The sequence below is a fragment of the Astyanax mexicanus genome, chromosome 23 (genome assembly GCF_023375975.1).
Source record: "Astyanax mexicanus isolate ESR-SI-001 chromosome 23, AstMex3_surface, whole genome shotgun sequence".
Taxonomy (NCBI): Eukaryota; Metazoa; Chordata; class Actinopteri; order Characiformes; family Acestrorhamphidae; genus Astyanax; species Astyanax mexicanus.
In genome coordinates, this window is record NC_064430.1 from 21,000,020 (window position 1) to 21,006,019 (window position 6,000).

The window sequence follows — 6,000 nt, forward strand, 5'->3', positions numbered from 1 at the left end:
GCCAGAGAAGGTCAGCAGCTGTGTTCTCACACTGAGCCACACAAAGTTGGCTACTAATCCAATTATCAGTAGTGTAGTGTGTGTGTGTGTGTGTGTGATTTCCCAGAGTCGTTGTTAAGTTACTAAGAAACAGGATGCAGTCAAATATTGTTTCCTCCAGGAGAAGAACCCCCACAAATTCACAAATACATATACAGTGTCTAGTGTTATGTGTTAGTGTTATGCAGTAGAAATGACCAGCATTTCAATCAGACTTAGCCTAGGCCACTCCAAAACCTCTATTTAGTTAGTTTTTAAGCCATTCAGAGGTGGACTTGTTTGTGTGTTTTTTGGATCATTGTCCTGCTGCAGAACCCAAGTACACCTGAGCTTGAGGTCACAAACAGATGGCCGGATATTCTCCTTCAGGATTGTCTGGTAAACAGCAGAATTTCTGGTTACATCTATTACAGCAAGTTTTACAAGACCCTGAAGCAGCAAAGCAGCTCCAGACCATCACACTACCACCACCATGTTTTACATTCAATATGATGATCTACTTCTGAAATTATGTTAGTTTTACGCCAGATGTAACGGGACACACACCTTCAAAACAGTTCCTGTTTTGTCACGTCAGTCCAAAGAACATTTACCCAAAGTCCTGAGGATCATCAAGATGTTTGTTGGTCAGCAGTGTTTTTCGCCTTTGAACTCTCCCATGGAAACCATTTTCTACAAGTTTCTTTTTTATTATTGAATAATTAACACTGATCTTAACTGAAGCAAGTTAGACCTGCAGTTCTTTAAATGTTGTTCTGGGTTTAATTTGTGACCTCCTGGATGAGTTGTCCATGCCCTTTTGGAATAATTTCAGTCAGCTGGCCACTCCTGGGAAGGTTCCCCACTGTTCCATGTTTTCTTTGTTTATGAATAAAGTCCCAAGGCTTTAGAAATGACTTTGTAACCTTTTCTAGACTTGAATATCTTTATATCGCAGCATAATTTCTTGCTTTTTGAGATCTTTTATCTGCTTCATGTTGTCAGACAGGTTCTATTTAAGTGATTCATCAATTCTACAGATCTGGCAGTAATCAGGCCTGGTTGTGGTTAGTATTTAAATTAAACTCAGCTTTCCAAAAAGTGTGATTAATAACAGTTCATTTATGGGGGGACAACTTTTTTTCACAAAGTGCTATATTGGTTTGAATTTTTTTTTTCCTTTATTAAATAAAATCATTTTTCCATTTAACTGTATGCAGATGAAACAGGGAGCCAATTGTATATCAACATATTTCAACATTAAGATTTTAATATAACATTATGGTCATTTTAGCTTTTAGAAAAGGGGTACTGCACTATAGGCTCCTGTGGTGCAGCCTAAGCTATTGTCCTTAATTACATTACATCACATTTACATTACATGTTCCCCCTCATATAACTTTTATTTTCATACTTTAAGTAGTTTTGAAACCAGTACTTTTACTCTTTTACTTGAGTAGAAAGCTTGAGTTAATCCTTCAACTTCTACAGAAGTATTTTAAACCCTAGTATCTATACTTCTACCTGAGTAATGAATTAGTACTTTTTATACCCTTGCTTAGAAGGGCAACTTTAACTTTAAACACAACAATTTAAAAACAAGGGTTAAAGATACCAATGAGAAATTGGATTGGGCCCTCCAACCTCAGATTTGTCTCACTTGCACACTTTGATTTGCACAATCTGAGAGGGACACTCTGAATTTGCACACGCTGATTTGAATGAGCAGTGCTATCCTCCACCTCCCTCACCTTCACCTCAGGAAGCCAGATGAGTAGATAGCTTAACACCGTCACATTTCCTGTCCTTTGAAGATGCGGCGTCTTTGTCCGGAGGTGCGTTTAAACATCTGCAGCCTTGGTGGTGGTGGTGGTGTCACTCGGTGTATGTCAGTAAATCAGTTGAATCTAAACACTTGATGCTGCTGCAAATGCATCTCATTGCATGCACAGATGCATGGCTTTCTTCCCCTCTGCATGCAATAAAATCGGGGCTGGTTAGGATGCAGGCTGGGCTCTGGAGAGAAGATTAACTCTAGTCTTGTCTATTGGAAGATGGTTGTGTTGCAGCAGGGATTGGAGAACCTAAACGACCTCTAACATAGTAGCATATGCACACGCGGTTATAAACATATGCATGAACGGCGCCCAAGGCTTATGCATACGGATTGAAAAAAAAAAACTGAACTGTGTGTTTGTGTGTGTGTGTGTGTGTGTGAGAGAGAGAGAGAGAGAGAGAGAGAGAGAGTGAGCACATCTGTGTAGGTGACAGGGTGTAGGCAGTTTGCGTAGGTTGGGATGCCTGACTCACCCTGATAGGCTCAGAGTATTAGAAGAATCTTAGAGGACCGCTCTCTGGTTTATTCTCTATGTCACTTTTTCTCTCTTTCTCTCTCTCTCTTCCTGTTTTTTTTTCTTTTTTACACTCTGAATCGAGGTCACTCCAATCAGAACTCATAATCAAACTCATGAAAAATGCAGAAAGAAAAAGTGTTAACACTTTCTATGAATTATAAATGCATTTAAAACTCATTACAGAGGTTTACAGAGGTTCTCAACCAAAAGAAACAAAAAAAAGTGTTTCCTCAACTGATCTAGTGGGTGGGGCTCCAGTGGGGGTTGATGGGTGAGTGGTGGTGTCAGGGTGATTCTACGCAGGTTTCCTTATTGTGACACTACATATAAAGTGGCTCATAGAAGCACCAATTCCTGACACCAAACTCTTTCAGCTGACTTACAGAAAACAGATGGATTTTTTTGAGCTTGGAGTGTTTATAAGGGCACTTGAGACCCAAGTGGAAATACAAAAGTACACGAAAAAAGGGGGTTTTGCATAAAATATACCTTTAACTACTTTTGACCAGTGCCTTTAGCAGGCTTACAACGCTAATGATAGGGGCATAACATTGCGCATGCAAAGAAATCGCTATTTTGCACCATTAACAAGCTCAAAGTAGCTCCACACTTAAAACGAGGCACTGAGAACTTTGAAAGTGCAGAGATAGTTATTGAAAAAGACTATTTATACACAGTTTTCAGAGTGTTGCCATCTTGAAATTAAGTCATAAAGATCAACCTATGAGCACGAACGAATAGGTAGGATAAGGGGACAGATTGCATTTGTTTGTGCTCATCAGTCGACTTATCATCATGACTTTGAATTAAATTTGAATATGAAATTCTACCAATATAATGTGTGTTAATGAAGTAAAATGTGATTTCTTTGCATGGATAATGCCATGCCCCTATCATTAGCATTGTAAACCTGTTGAGGGCATCAGCTAAAAGTGCTGTATTTCAGAATGCTGGGGGTGAATGGAAGTTGGCTATTTAACTAGATTTTAAACTCATTATCATGTTTCACTACACCCCAAGTTAAGTTCACACAGGACTTCTCCTTTAAGTTTAATTTTGTTTGCTTTCACTCTGAAATTCCCTGATAGTTTAACTCTTTCAGACCTGAATTATCTCCAGTGATGGAAAAAAAAATTAAGAATGCTGTTTTTTTGTCTGTAATGAACAGAAACGAAATAATAAAATCTATATAGCAAATAAATCACATTAACTGAAATATTTAATAGTTTTTTTTTCACAGCATTGGAAGCCTGTGTGCAATATTTTTATTTTATATAGATTTTTTTTACAAACCATACCAGTAACCATAAGTAAAAAAAAAAAAAAAGAAATTAAAAGAAGAGCATTAAAAAGTGTTTCAAATCACATTAAATTAGTACAAATGTGATGTTACTTTGCCTCAGTGGCTCTATTACTGTTACTGTTTTTCCAGTGTGTTTGCAGTAGATGGGGCCAAGCTAACTCTACTGTTTTATTGCTTTATTAACTAGTTCATTGGCTGGTTCATGGTCTATTCTGATGGACAACAGCTCTCAAATAGTGTTGTGTGCAACAAAACATTTAAAAATAAATTAAAAAATACATGATGTCCATTGTAATGATCGCAGGGTCTAAAAGGGGATAAGGCAATACACTCATGAACAAAGCGACTGAGACACTCTTGAACAAGGCACTGAGGTACTCTCAGGTACTCTCAGCCTCTCAGGTACTGAGGTGACTGTCTTTGGTTTGTATGCTTTCAATGCACCCAGCCAATTTGCCAATTGTATGTGTGTTGCATGCCTCATTAATTAATCTCTACAGAGTAATTTTGATCTTAATTTTACTTAGCTTAAAAATAAAAAAACGAGGTCATGATGTTCAGGGTTTGAAAGAAAGGCCCTCCATTCAGACCAGCAGCTCTCGCTTATCTGTGCAGCGTGTGGTTCAGCATCTAACCACAAGAAACATGACCACAGTGATGTCAGTACCTAGCTGCCGTACTTTAAGCACCCACTCCCTCTATGATGATGTAGGTTAATGTGTTCAGCAGTTCTTCACTGTGTGTTTGTATGCGTGTGTGTGTATATGTGCGTGTCCTGTCTTATCATTGTTGTGCTTCAACACCACTGGACTTCATATTTTCCTTTAATCGTAACAGTGGCTTTCTATAACACAGCACAGTCATCTAGTGCCAGCTTAGCGAGGCCATTTCAGGGTGTGTTACGAATTGTACGTAATGACCTTTATTCAATTAACTTTTTCCAACCAGTCTGATTTTACCCCAATCTGAAGACATTTCGTCATGTCCAACACAAGGATCTCATTTTCGAAAAACAGTCATTTGTGTCCTTTTTCACCCAAATGTTTTAGATTATCTTAATTAGGAGATCATTTATGGGAAACTTCAAATTCTTCTTCTTAAGATAAATATTGTGGTGTCTGGTGTGAAATGCTTTGCAATAAGGAAACTTATACTGCGTTCCAGAACTCAGATGTTGGAGCTGGGAATGATGTCATCCTGAGTTGGTGTTTTAGTTAAACATTCAGATAATTTAATATAATTTCAAACCATGTACTTCAAAAGGCCTTTAAAGTTCAACACAACTGGTTTGTCTATCTCTGCTGTTTATTTTCTGTGAATTCAGCTAAAATGTGTCCCAATTTTATATGTTAGCATATAAAAAAAGCACCATGAAATTCTGTCTACAAATAAAAGTTGGGCAGTATTGTGTATCTGTCTGATTTAATGATACACAAATGCATATATAGAAGAGATTATTAAGAGTAGGCTATGATAGTACTGCTTATGTGCAGCACAGCAGTCTTCTGAGGTTCTAAACGCGGGGTTTGCAATTCAAATCTTTGATTTGAAAATATCTAAAGTCAGGGTTTTTCTAACGTTTTCATTCAGTTACTTCTGTTTAAGAGCGGCATATAGGCAGGACTAACTACAATAGCGCATAAATGTGTTTAAACTGTTAATATAGTATTTTGTAAAATACTTATACACATTCAGCTTCACCGCTGTTCAGAAGTTTAAATCGCGCTACGTTTAACCGGTAGCAACGCAGTTTCCGCCTTCTTTTGACAGATCTGTTAAGGTGATTGGCTGCAGTAAAAAATAATGTTCAGCTTGGTCTGTCTGAGGATTGGCTTAATAAAAAGTGATTGACAGCGAAAGTGTAGTATCTGATTGGCTGCAGTCGAAAATGATTGACACATGCTCCGCCCTTTAGCCACGCCCACTGGGGGGCTACGGCCTGCATCATTACATAGAAAGAGGCGGAGTCTAACTTCACATGTATCGGAGGAGGCATGTGCTAGTCTTTAACCTCCTGGTGTGTTGGGTCATCACTAGTGATAGGGGGAGTCCTAATGAGTGGGTTGGGTAATTGAGGAGAAAATGGGAAAAATAAAAATAAAATTTTAAAATGTTATACTATTTTTATATTTAACATTTATTTGCCATATATTTTATTTTATTATAACACGCATATAAACACTATTCAATTATTATTTTTTCTATAATTTTCTAATGCAACGACTGCATCGCTTTTTATTAGATCTTATTTTTAAAACAGTATTTGTTTTATTTTTAATATTTTATTTAATAGTGATCCTAATTAAGCGCAGGGCCCCTCCTCCC